This window comes from Mirounga angustirostris, unplaced genomic scaffold (assembly GCF_029215605.1).
Source record: "Mirounga angustirostris isolate CCGP_5_RB_7025 unplaced genomic scaffold, mMirAng1.0.hap1 SCAF_3, whole genome shotgun sequence".
Classification (NCBI taxonomy): Eukaryota; Metazoa; Chordata; class Mammalia; order Carnivora; family Phocidae; genus Mirounga; species Mirounga angustirostris.
The window spans coordinates 71,590,785-71,605,034 of record NW_026991711.1 but is presented as its reverse complement, the minus strand read 5'-3'; the positions used below and the strand labels follow the sequence as shown (position 1 = coordinate 71,605,034).

The following is a 14,250-nucleotide window of genomic DNA, read 5'->3' as shown; positions in this document are numbered from 1 at the left end:
GGAAGGACTATAGAACCAAGCTTCTAACCTCCAGGAGGGAGTCATGGAACCCCACAGGAGCTGCGGTCTCTACAAGGATCTGGGAGTTCTGTGCCCCACCTCTGGCTCCAGGCTCACGGCCCCCAAGCTGGGATCCAGGGAGCAGCAGTTACCTTAAAAGGGCTCCAGAACCAAGCTGTGTCTGTTAGACCCAGGCCAGCAGAAGGGATGCCCTGCCCCTCCACACCCATGAAGCTAGTGACTCGAAGCAGGGCAGTCAGCTGGTGCCCAGGTGTAACCAGTGAAGGTGCTTGTCGGGGCAGCCTACATGTTGCCCCCATCTCACCAAGTACGTCTGTTTGTCTGCGGGGTGCCCAAGCTCGCCATTCTGAGCCATCCATCTTCTGCACAATTAAGAAAGTGCACGAAAAGAAAGAGAGGATACGTGTTGAGCCCTAATCCACTGTAGAAGGCTTATCCATATTCATATCTATTCTTCCATATTTTTCATCTATGCTCAAATAATCACATGCCAACATGCATCTATGGGTTTATGTGGGTTTCTATAACTGAGAATTTATTAGCCCCATTTTTCTACATGTTGCTTTCCTTATTCAAAGAGTACATCATAGAAATACCTTCAAATCACGGCATGGCTCATTCTTTACAATGGCTGCCTGGTGTGGATATACCATTATGTATTCAACCATTCCCCACTGTGAACATTCACTCTGTAACTAGCTACGAACAATGCTGCAGCAAATGTCCTTGAACGAGAGGCATTCTTTCTACGAGATTGATTCCTGGGAATGGATGGCTGTGTTTGATGCCTTAATAGGTATCATTAGATTCCTTCTCAAAGTTGCTGCGGTGTTTCACATGTCCGCCCATATCCCTGTGAGGAATAGGTGTGATCCCTTTGTCCATCTGATGGGAGTAGAATACTATCTCAATGTTCATTTAATTTGCATTTCCCTGACCCAGAGACTAGCTGGAGCCCCTTGCTCTAGGATGCAGTGGCACTTTGTAATCCTCTTTGGTTAGACTTAACTTACCTGTTTTGTTCTTCCTCAGAGGAAGGAAAACTTCTGGGGGCCAAGGACCATGTCTGTGTTGTTTTAGCACAGTATCCCCACTGCCTGCTACAGTGATCTATAGTGATCCTTAACATCTATTCGTTAATGATTGGATACATCAACCAATTAATGTATGAATGCCGCATGGCATTTGGATCTTTCAGTTCCAGTTTACTAACAGTTTGGCCTTAGTTTAAATAGAAAATAATTAGGCAAGTTTAAGGGAAGTTGAAATACAGATGTTGAATCGACCCTATAGGCAAGTTTTTCAAATTTTAGTATATTAGGGTCACCTGTCGGGCTTGTTAAAACATGGATTAGTGGGGCTTATCCCCAGAGTATCTCATTCAGTAATTAATAATAATAATTAATATTACATGTATGTATATATATGTATTTACATATATATACACAATGTCCCTATTGTTTAGGAAAAAGGTGGTCTACTCTACGTACTTTTCTCTATCTTGCTTTTATCACATAATGATATGCCCTCAAAATCACCTTCTAGTAGTACACGTTTTCCCATTCAGTAGGTCTAGGGTGGAGCCTGAGAATTTGCATTTCTAATGAATTCCCAGGTGATGCTGCTGCTGATGATCTGGGGTCATGTTTTGTGAACCACTGTTGTAGAAAAATAAGCTAGGAATTTGGACAGTTGTTCTTAGAAAAAGAACATGAAAAGATAATCTACCTCACTCATAAGAAGAACAATGTGAAGTAAAACTACAACGGGCTACAGTATCCCACCTAGTAGATTGGCAAAATTCCAGAAGGTTGAAAACATGTGCTGTTGGGAAGGTGCAGGGAAAAAGGCACTCTCACACATTACCGGTGAGATAGAACCTAGGACGCATCTTGTGCAGGGGAATTTGGCATTATCTAATAAAATCACATGAGCATTTGTTCTTTGACTTAGCAGTCCCACCTCTAGGAATCTTTTCCAAAGGTAGACTAGGAAAAATAAAGGGCACAAGCAGTGCCCAGATTGTGATCTCTAAATACATTTCCCAGTAGAGGCAGATAGGGGTCCTTGAAGAAATGGCTGGTTTCCAGGTCCAGGGCAGGTCCTAGAGCATCTTGCCTTGCCAGAAAGCCAAGAAGAATTCAAAGACTACTAGAGTTATATCAAAAGGACACAAATGTCAAACTGAATAAGCTCTTACTGATTAAAAAAATGTTTGAATATCAATAAGATTCATAATAGCTGCAGTGGATTAATATTCACTAAAATATATGTATATCTACGAGGGCATATGATACAAAAGATAAACAGAAACTAGTCACTTTGGAGGATGCTAGGAAACCACCTGTTATTTTGAAAGCTGGTAAATAAGGAAAATAATAAAATATTTCATCTTCTGTTCAGTTTGTACCTCAAGACAATCAAATAGTTGATGAAGGGAAGTTTCTCTTATAAAAGTATTCTACCTGACAACATAGGATAGCATATCTTTTCACAGCTTCTAGTGAATCAGGGGTGAAGGCAATGAAAGATACAATTGAAAGATACAACTGGACGTTATAAACTATACTGATGAAAATATATATATTATCTGTGAATTGGTTTTGGGGGCAGAATGAATCTGAACTGGCTTCTAGATCTAACTACTAATTTACCGGAAATACAAGGACAGAGAACCATATTAAATAGCGCCATGGAAATAGAATTAGCAGACCCCAACAGTGGGAAACACTATAGGACAAACCAACTGATTTACACAACAACAACAAAAATTGTAAAAAACAAAAAGCAAAAAACAGTTGGGGGGGGTAAAAAGAGACGGAGGGGGAATGCAAAGTATGGATCTTATTTTGGATCCCAGTTCAAATAAACACACCCCCCAATTTTTTTTCGAAGATAACTGAGGAAATGTGAACCTATTGGTAATATTTTAAACATGATGTAGTAATTGTGGTTAGATTTTTTAAAAGTCATATTTTAGACATTCACACTTGCGATGGTATGCTCTCTGGGATTTGCTTTAAAGTAACTCAGGATGATGGCAGGTGGAGTCAGGGTGTTTACAGAAGATGAAACAACATTGACCATATATTGCTCATTGTCGAAGTTGACTAATAGGATACATTACACTAACTAGACCAGTATCTCTACTTTAGTATATGTTGAAAGTGTTATGTAATAATATAGCAAAATGTGTTGAAGGAGTGGTTGTTTTAGTTGAAGTACAGTTAAATGGAAATCAAGTACGTCAGGTGTGGAGGAGAGAAGGAAAGGTAGCAACAGTATTTAAGCCCATAAAATTTCATTATTTTTTCAAATATTTCAGCTACATAAGAGATTTTTGAAAGCTGTGTGATCTTGATAATGGGAATTCTCTTCCACTTTGTATTACTTTATAAATATACTTTAATGTACTAAATCTAATTTTGTCCTCACAAAAACTCTGAGAGGTAGGGAGAAAAGTATTATTTTATAAATTACAGATGGGCAAACCAAGACTCAGGATGTGAAACAATACATTGTTAAAAGATAAATTTTATCACTGAATTTTAGCTTTGCATTTATTCCATTGGTTTGAATTTCTGAGTTAAATGAAATCTAGTTTTGGAAACAAAATCATCTTTCACATTGCCTTGTGTCATCAAGCTACTTAAAAAGCAAAAGGTAGGCATGCAGATTATAATTAAATCCCAAATAATTGGATTTCTTGGGACTATAAGGTGTTTGGGTTTCTTAATTACTTAGATAATGCCAACCCTTGTTTTAACCCATGTTATTGGAAACATTTCTAAACTGCAATGCTTTGCTTCTTTCCCTTGGTGATTCCAGGCTAATGATGGCAGAGCTCTTGTATCTTTGGATCATCTGCTCAATTACTGTCATCCACAATTGTAGATACAACACATACCCACAACAGAACATACCCAGGGAGTACTTGGGCTGTTGCCTTTAACCTAGATTTCTGATGTGAGCTTCTTTTGTGAGTGACTTTTTTCTGGTTCATTCATTCAGGAAACATTGAAGTGCTTATTTTAAGCTGTAGGGTGACTTGGATTCAAGGAAAATTAAAACAGTTCTATTTTTTAAGAAGCTCACAATAAGGTAAACAGTTATGAACTAATAGAGTGAGAGCAAGAGATCTATAATCTTATCAGTGGGATTCCAGTTAATTCTAGCAAACCAAGAATTCATAGTAAAGTGGATTAAGAACCATGACCTGAAGAAGTTTAAGTTAAATATAATAAGTTTTTATTATTTATTCATGTAATCATTTTCCCTTTGTTATTTCTTTAATCATTTTCTAATTTATTTATAATTTAACTGCTTTCTAACTTCAGAAAAGATCCAATGTAGCATTCAGTAAAGGTCACAGAATAACACAGCTTCAAGGATAAAACTCCAAGTAATAAAAAGAGAAAATCCTGATAAAACTAGGCCCAGAGTTTCCTGGCTACAAGAACAAAAGAAGAAAACACAATCTGGGATTAAAAAAAAAAAAAAAAGAGCATGTCACTTTTTCAGAAGAGAGAAGCTTATTTACTAGCCCAAATTTTTAAGATTTTAAGATTTATTTCTGTGAATTAAAAAATGTATATGTTGAACAACATAGTGGACAACTTTGTCTTAAACATATCTATTCTGATAATAAAATAATTAAAAAGTAGTTTAAAATTTTGGAATAGGGAAAGCCTTTCTAAACATGATATGAAACCTGGAGAGATGCCTGGGTGGCTCAGTTGGTTAAGCATCTGCCTTCAGCTCAGGTCATGATCCCAGGGTCCTGGGATCGAGTGCCGCATCGGGCTCCCTGCTCAGTGGGGAGTCTGCTTCTCCCTCTCCCACTCCCCCTACTTGTGCTCACTTCTCTCTCTTTCTCTCTCTGACAAATAAATAAAATCTTTAAAAAAAAAAAAAGAAACCTGGAAATGTTTAAAAACTGATAGATTTAACTATATAAAAACTTAACTATAAGCTTTTATAATTATTTCAATAATTATTTCCACAATGAAAGGCATCATAGAATTAAGGAGATAAACTGAATGAAAATGCTGCAAGAAAGTGTTATATGAAAAAAATTGGAAAAATACAACTTACTTGGAAAAATAGGTAGAAGATATGAATGGGTAATTCACACAGTAGAAGTACAAAATAATCAATGACCATAAACATATGAAAAGATGTTCAAAAGCATTAGTAACTAAGTACATTTAGTTTTTTTTTTTAATGACATACCATCTTTTTCATTTGGATTAGAAAAAATTAAAAAGGTTTATTATAACCAGCATTAGTAAGAATATGGCAAATGAACACTATAGTAGCATTAATAGGAATATAAATATGTATAAGCTTTTAGAAGGCAGTTTGTCATCTATGAAAATTTAAGTGTATATAATGTGTAATCCAGTGTTTATACTTCTGGGAATCTCTCACATGAAAACTCTTGATTAGGCAGCAATGACATAAGTCCAGGCACTTTTCTTTGCAACATTGATTATAATACTAAAAAATTGGAAACAATCTAAAATATTCATCAGTATGAAAATATTTAAGTAAGCTATGATACATCAATTCACTAGATTGGTATGTAATCTTTCAAAAGAATGAGACAGATCTGTATGTATTGTATGGGAAGATGTCCATAATACATTGTTACAAAGGAAAAAAGCTGCAGAAAATCCCATTTTTGCCAAACCTGAAATAAAAATAAATCTTTTTTATCTATGCTTTTTTGTATATTTATAGAAAAGGCATAGAAAGTATCATTTAAGTAGTTAACAGCTATTAGCAGTGTAGTGTCCCAACTGAAGGAGAAGTTGTAATGAGAAGAAAATATTCATTTTTCAGTTTTATCTTCTTTCTGTATTGTTAGAACTTTTCCATACATGTTTTAATTTGGCACTGAAATATATTAAAATAAGTCAGTAAAAATAGGATAATAATTTGCTCTGAGGAGAAAGCATGAAGAATACAGAAAAAATGAAGCAATAAAATATTTCATAACTTCATTGTCCATGAATAGCCACTAATATATATTAGCATCGTTTCTTCCAGTCTTTTTTTCTGTACAGGTGGGGAACTTTTTTCATACTTGGGTTGAAGCTTTATATATAGTTCTGGATCTTGCTTTTTCGGGTACCTTTATATCCCAAGCATTTTCCAATGTCATGATAAATATATGAAAATGTTGTTTTTAATGATATTACAAAAACTTTACATTGATTTAGCCTAATTTGTAGAACTGTTTATACCTGTTCATTTAAATTGTTTTCAGTGTTTCAATATCATGAAACAATTGCAGTAAACTTATTTTGCAAAAACATATTTTGTTGGGTTTGACAAGACCCCCTCAAGCTTGATTCCAAAGAAGTACTGACCGGATTCAGAGGTTGCTTTATTCATTGTTAACAATTTATAGCAGTGAAAGGATCCAGAGGTTAAAAAAAAAAAAAAAAAAAAGCAAAGGGAGAAAGCTTATGGGGCAAAGTTCAGAAGAAACCAGGCACAAACTTCCAAGAATCCCTTCAGTAGAATGTCACAGATGTATTTAATTCCTTCCACAATGATGTGTAATAGCATATCACCTGAGCCTGATTGTAGAGGGTTTTATTATGGATCAGTCACAGAGATGTACCACTTACTGAATGTGTAAACCATCTAGGCAAATTGGTAGAGTGTGACCCCAGGCTTTAGGTATGGAGAACACTCTATCAGTCAGAACATTCCAAAAGCCAGGCTTCCAGGAGCTGGCCAAGGTCCAGTCAATTAAAACAGGCCCTTCTTGGGTCCTCTAAGCAAAGATAGAGCCTAAAAGCAACATAGACCAGAAAGGAACACAGACAATATACAGTAACAGTCACCTTACAGGCAATACAATGGCACTAAATTCCTATCTTTCAATAGTTATCCTGAATGTAAATGGCCCAAATGCCCCAATCAAAAGACACAGGCTATCAGATTGGATGAAAAAACAAGACCCATCGATATGCTGTCTGCAAGAGACTCATTTTAGACCCAAAGACACCCCCAGATTGAAAGTGAGGGGGTGGAAAACCATTTCCCATGCTAATGGACACCAAAAGAAAGCTGGGGTGGCAATCCTTATATCAGACAAATCAGATTTTAAACCAAAGACTGTAATAAGAGATGAGGAAGGACACTATATCCTACTGAAAGGGTCTATCCAACAAGAAGATCTAACAATTGTAAATATCTATGCCCTTAACATGGGAGCAGCCAATTATATAAGGCAATTAATAACAAAAGAAAAGAAACACATTGACAACAATACAATAATAGTGGGGGACTTTAACACCCCCCTCACTGAAATGGACAGATCATCTAAGCAAAAGATCAACAAGGAAATAAAGACCTTAAATGACACACTGGGCCAAATGGACTTCACAGACATATTCAGAACATTCCATCCCAAAGCAATGGAATACACATTCTTCTCTAGTGCCCATGGAACATTCTCCAGAATAGATCACATCCTAGGTCACAAATCAGGTCTCAACCGGCACCAAAAGATTGGGATCATTCCCTGCCTATTTTCAGACCACAATGCTTTGAAACTAGAACTCAATCACAAAAGTCGGAAAGAACTCAAATACATGGAGGCTAAAGAGCATCCTACTAAAGAATGGATGGGTCAACCAGGAAATTAAAGAAGAATTAAAATAATTCATGGAAACCAATGAAAATGAAAACACCACTATTCAAAATCTTTGGGATGCAGCAAAGGCAGTCCTAAGAGGAAAGTACATAGCAATACAAGCCTTTCTCAAGAAACAAGAAAGGTCTCAAATACAAAACCTAACCCTACACCTAAAGGAGCTAGAGAAAGAACAGCAAATAAAGCCTAAACCCCGCAGGAGAAGAGAAATAATAAAGATCAGAGCAGAAATCAATGAAATAGAAACCAAAAGAACAGTAGAACAGATCAACGGAACTAGGAGCTGCTTCTTTGAAAGAATTAACAAGATTGATAAATCCTTGGCCAGACTTATCAAAAAGAAAAGACAAATGACCCAAATCAACAAAATCATGAATGAAAGAGGAGAGATCACAACCAACACCAAAGAAATACAAACAATTATAAGAACATATTATGAGCAACTCTATGCCAGCAAATTAGATAACCTGGAAGAAATGGATGCATTCCTAGAGATGTATCAACTACCAATACTGAACCAGGAAGAAATAGAAAACCTGAACAGACCTATAACCACTAAGGAAATTGAGGCAGTCATCAAAAATCTCCCAACAAACAAAAGCCCAGGGCCAGATGGCTTCCCAGGGGAATTCTACCAAACATTTAAAGAAGAACTAACACCTATTCTTCTGAAACTGTTCCAAAAAATAGAAATGGAAGGAAAACTTCCCAACTCATTTTATGAGGCCACCATTACCTTGATCCCCAAACCAGACAAAGACCCCATCAAAAAGGAGAACTACAGACCAATATCCCTGATGAACATGGATCAAAAATTCTCACCAAAATACTAGCCAATAGGATCCAACAGGACATTAAAAGGATTATTCACCACGACCAAGTGGGATTTATCCCTGGGCTGCAAGGTTGGTTCAACATCCGCAAATCAATCAACGTGATACAATACATTAACAAAAGAAAGAACAAGAATCATATGATCCGCTCAATAGAGGCAGAAAAAGCATTTGACAAAGTACAGCATCCTTTCTTGATCAAAACTCTTCAGAGTATAGGCATAGAGGGTACATACCTCAATATCATAAAAGCCATCTATGAAAAACCTAGCGAATATCATTCTCAATGGGGAAAAACCGAGAGCTTTCCCCCTAAGTCAGGAACGTGGCAGGGATGTCCACTATCACCACTGCTATTCAACATAGTATTAGAAGTCCTAGCCATAGCAATCAGACAACAAAAAGAAATCAAAGGCATCCAAATCAGCAAAGAAGAAGTCAAACTCTCACTCTTTGCAGATGATATGATACTTTATGTGGAAAACCCCAAAGACTCCACCCCAAAACTGCTAGAACTCATACAGGAATTCAGTAAAGTGGCAGGATATAAAATGAATGCACAGAAATCAGTGGCATTCCTATACACCAACAACAAGACAGAAGGAAGAGAAATTAAGGAGTCGATCCCATTTACAGTTGCACCCCAAACCATAAGATACCTAGGAATAAATCTAACCAATGAGGCAAAGGATCTGTACTCAGAAAACTATAAAATACTCATGAAAGAAATTGAGGAAGACACAAAGAAATGGAAAAACGTTCCATGCTCATGGATTGGAAGAACAAATATTGTGAAGATGTCAATGCAACCTAGAGCAATCTACACATTCAGTGCAATCCCCATCCAAATACCATCCACTTTTTTCAAAGAAATGGAACAAATAATTCTAAAATTTGTATGGAACCAGAAAAGACCCTGAATAAGCCAGAGGAATGTTGAAAAAGAAAAGCAAAGCTGGCGGCATCACAATTCCGGACTTCCAGCTCTATTGCAAAGCTGTCATCATCAAGACAGTATGGTACTGGCACAAAAACAGACACATAGATCAATGGAACAGAATAGAGAGCCCAGAAATGGACCCTCAACTCTATGGTCAACTCATCTTTGACAAAGCAGGAAAGAATGTCCAATGGAAAAAAGACAGTCTCTTCAACAAATGGTGTTGGGAAAATTGGATAGCCACATGCAGAAGAATGAAACTGGACCATTTCCTTACACCACACACAAAAATAGACTCCAAATGGTTGAAAGACCTCAATGTGAGACAGGAGTCCATCAACATCCTAAAGGAGAACACAGGGAGCAACCTCTTCGACCTCAGCCACAGCAACTTCTTCCTAGAAACATCGCCAAGGGCAAGGGAAGCCAGGGCAAAAATGAACTTTTGGGACTTCATCAAGATAAAAAGCTTTTGCACAGCAAAAGAAACAGTCCACAAAACCAAAAGACAACTGACAGAATGGGAGAAGATACTTGCAAATGACATATCAGATAAAGGGCTAGTATCCAAAATCTAAGAACTTATCAGACTCAACACCCAAAGAACAAAGAATCCAATCAAGAAATGGGCAGAAGACATGAACAGACATTTTTCCAAAGAAGACACCCAAATGGCCAACAGACACATGAAAAAGTGCTCAACATTGCTCGGCACCAGGGAAATCCAAATCAAAACCTCAATGAGATACCACCTCACACCAGTCAGAATGGCTAAAATGAACAAGTCAGGAAAGGACAGATGTTGGCGGGGATGCGGAGAAAGGGGAACCCTCCTACACTGTTGGTGGGAATGCAAGCTGGTGCAACCACTCTGGAAGACAGTATGGAGGTTCCTCAGAAAGTTGAAAATAGAGCTACCATACGACCCAGCAATTGCACTGCTGGGTATTTACCCCAAAGATACAAATGTAGAGATCCAAAGGGGTACGTGCACCCCGATGTTTATAGCAGCAATGTCCACAATACCCAAACTGTGGAAAGAGCCAAGATGTCCATCGACAGATGAATGGATAAAGAAGATGTGGTATATATACACAATGGAATATTATGCAGCCATCAAAAGGAATAAGATCTTGCCATTTGCAACGACGTGGATAGAACTGGAGGGTGTTATGCTGAGCGAAATAAGTCAATCAGAGAAAGACATGTATCATATGATCTCACTGATATGAGGAATTCTTAATTGCAGGAAACAAACTGAGGGTTGCTGGAGTGGTGGGGGGTGGGAGGGATGGGGTGGCTGGGTGATAGACATTGGGGAGGGTATGTGCTATGGTGAGCACTGTGAATTGTGCAAGACTGTTGAATCTCAGATCTGTACCTCTGAAACAAATAATGCAATATATGTTAAGGAAAAAAAAAAGATAAAACAGACCCTTCTTGAGAATATGCAGGGTTTGAGCAGTCCAAGCCTGCTACAGTAACCCATTCCCACGCATGCATGTTCTTATGGTAGATTCCTAAAAGTGGAAATACTGAGTCCCATTGGAATATGGCTATACACATGACAGACATATTTTGACTTGTAGCCATTTCTTATAGCCATAAGTCAATTAAATCAACGATACAATATTAAATAGGAGTTGCTTGAAGAGCTTTTTTAAGTTGAAACTAAAGTAATATAATCTAGGAGTCTGCCTTTATGAAATCTACCTCAATAAGCAAGAGTTCAGAGAAGCCTTAGACATAAATGGTTAGCATGTGCATAGTCTATCCCTCCCAAGTGAGAGTTGTCTCAGTTTAATTTATGATGGCAAATGAGTTGACATTAATTTGTTTTAAGTACAGTATTCTGTTGCTAATTAGAAGGATGCAAAATGTTTCAGATACCAGGCATATAAATAACACAATTGTTTTTTCAAGTCTTTTTTTTTCTGTTCTTTTCTTCTTTTTAAAAGATATATTTATCGAGCGTCCTCTATGTACCATGCAGGATGGTTAGGGATTTATATACTCTGCCCCACTTAATTCTAGAGGAAACTGAGGTTTGAAAAATTAAGTAACCACCCCCCACTCAGGGTCATGCAGCTTCTATGTGGTACAGCGGAAATCAGGCTAGGTCTGTCTGACTTTGAAACCTGCATACTTAACCTCTGTGCCATGCTCCGTAAATATTCTTATTCTCGATGGAGGCCAGTTAATTACATTTTATTGAAATAACTACCATTGAAAATTACATCTTAGAGACCGAGTTCTTCTTTGTAGGACAATGCTAGTGACCTCCCATAGAGTATCTCAGACTCCCTACAATAATTCTGTGGTCTGCCCATGCCCTTCCTTCCCTGGGTTTTCAGACACAGGCTGAGAGCTAGTACACTGTACTAAACATGGAGGCGTAAAATATGATCTACTCCCATAATATTGTCTTCCTGTTAAGTTAATAATGCTCATTACCTCATAGATATCAATGCAATGACAACAGAGAGTTGTAGGTTGAGAGCTAATGATTAAAAAAGATACTGAACATCCTGTCGATGGGTGTGCAAAAGGAAAGTTCCCAAGAATTTTAGAAACTTAGCTTTGGTCTTTCAATAGTCCTTTTTCTCAAAATTTTCCTGAAAAATTTTTCTGTTGTTCACGTCAAATACAAAATCTCAAGAGTGCCTTGATCCCTATAATTTTACATCAATAGCTTCACCCATTGCCTCTTCAAACTGGTTTGCAATTGTTGTAGCAAATAGGAAAATACTTTTAGTTGAAAATATTGATCTGAAGATAGATTACTTCTTGGTCAAAGTGCCCTCTGATTCTGTGTTGTTGGCATGACATATTATAGAAAATAAAATTACTTTATTCAGCCTAAGGTGTGGAAGGATTTCCTATGGTTATATAGAAAACGAACAGTTGGTAGCTTGTTGTCTGAGGGAAAAAAAGTTGGGGAATACTGAGGCTGTTACTCTACGAGCTCCAGAAACTCCACTTGCGTTATAAAAATTCCATTTTACAACTTTTTAAAGGCAGATTGTTATTTCTGAATTAAATTCCACAAATTTAAGTATTTCCAGGCAGACTATCATTTAAAAATACAAGTGTTTTGTCCACATTATTAAAGTGTGTGTTTACTGAGCTTTCGACATGCACGTGGGCCAGAGAGAGGTACTCACACAGGCGCTCCCGCCATCCCTCCAGTCTGGCCAAACATCATCTCTCCTTTCTGAGCACATCTTTTTTTTTTTTTTTTTTAAGATTTTATTTATTTATTTGAGAGAGAGAATGAGAGAGAGAGAGAGCACATGAGAGGGGGGAGGATCAGAGGGAGAAGCAGGCTCCCCGCCTAGCAGGGAGCTCGACGCGGGACTCAATCCAGGGACTCCAGGATCATGACCTGAGCCGAAGGCAGTCGCCCAACCAACTGAGCCACCCAGGTGCCCCTTTCTGAGCACATCTTAAATGAAGAGGTTGAGGAAGAGCTTGCTGAAATAAGGTATTCTGCTTTAGGAAAAAACAGGGCAGGTGAAAGGATCACTTTAGCTGCTCTGGAATCTTGGTTCTAGATGATTTGAGGATTGACAATGACAATGAAAGAGTCATGGCACCTCACACTGTGGAAGCTCATGTTGACTCAAGAGTGTTCGGAAACCTCCCAGGAGTGGCCCCTGAAGGAGGCAAGTTCAAAGCCATTAGGCTGAGCTGGGCTTTTCAGTATAGTCAGTGTTATTGCTTTGTGTTGACTGTGTTCTCCCTGAGGCTGAGTCTCAGTTGCAAACACAGCTTCAACTTATTTGCCATTGTGAAGCCAACAGGGGAGCCAGCAATAGGTTGGGGATAGAGGAGTGTAGAGGAGAGTAGAAGCGTTTAGAAAGAATCTTTGATGGAGAAAAAGAAAAGCAATAAATTTGAGACTATTCCTTTGCATGAGGTCACGGAGACAGAAAAATATCTTGGGGATGATGCATGGAATGTCTGGAAAGAGGAACTGTCCACTTCATCACTGCTGGGTGTCCTGGAAGGCCTGTTTGCTGTTCTTTCTGGCCGGCAGTGGGGAGGTTCCTAACCCCCTCACAGCAAGCCAGGAGGTGCTATGAATCACAAGCTGTGACACCAGAGTCAACTCATTGTAATCTGGGGGAGTGAGGACAGGTGGAATTTGGTTGGGTGAGCATCCGCTCTCTCAACAAATATTTACTGAGCCCCTTCTTTGAGTTGAGTGCTGTGCTGGATAATTGGGGAAATCATGATGTATGAGACAGACAGTCTTTGTCCCTGTGGATCTGAGGGCATAACAGGAGAGAAAAACATCTGTATTTCCATACTAAATTATTTAATTATAGTTATGCTAAGTGCTGTGAAAGAGAAATGAGTGTACAATGAAGGCATATTATATAGACATAATGTAGTGTGCAGAAAACACGCAGACACAGACCTAAAGGATTGGTAGAAAGTGCCAGACAGCAGTGGGGGGAGGGGGGGAATAGCATTCCATGCAGGTGAACCACAGCAATTTCCTCTTTGTGTTAGAGGTTCCCAAGGCTCCCTCCCCTTAAAATCTTGGACTAGGGCTGCCAGCAATTAGATCTGAAATTGAAAAGATACACACTCACCTTTCCCCTTCCACTCCTTTTATGGAGGAACTTGATGGCTATGATATAGTCAAAAGACTGCATGAAAAAGAAATGGCACAGAAAATTTGCAGCTGCTTCATCAGTCTCTGATTTTATTGCTGAGGCCACCTTGGTCTTAATCATTACACAAAAATTGTCCCTTAAGCAGTTCAATGGGACAGT

At 38.2% G+C, this 14,250-nt stretch overlaps 1 protein-coding gene across 1 annotated transcript in view; it reads left to right on the top strand.

Annotated features, from left to right (window-relative positions):
• The window catches only part of MTUS2 (microtubule associated scaffold protein 2), a 383,491-nt gene that overhangs the window by 197,072 nt on the left and 172,169 nt on the right, over positions 1 to 14,250 (top strand). The window lies entirely within an intron of this gene.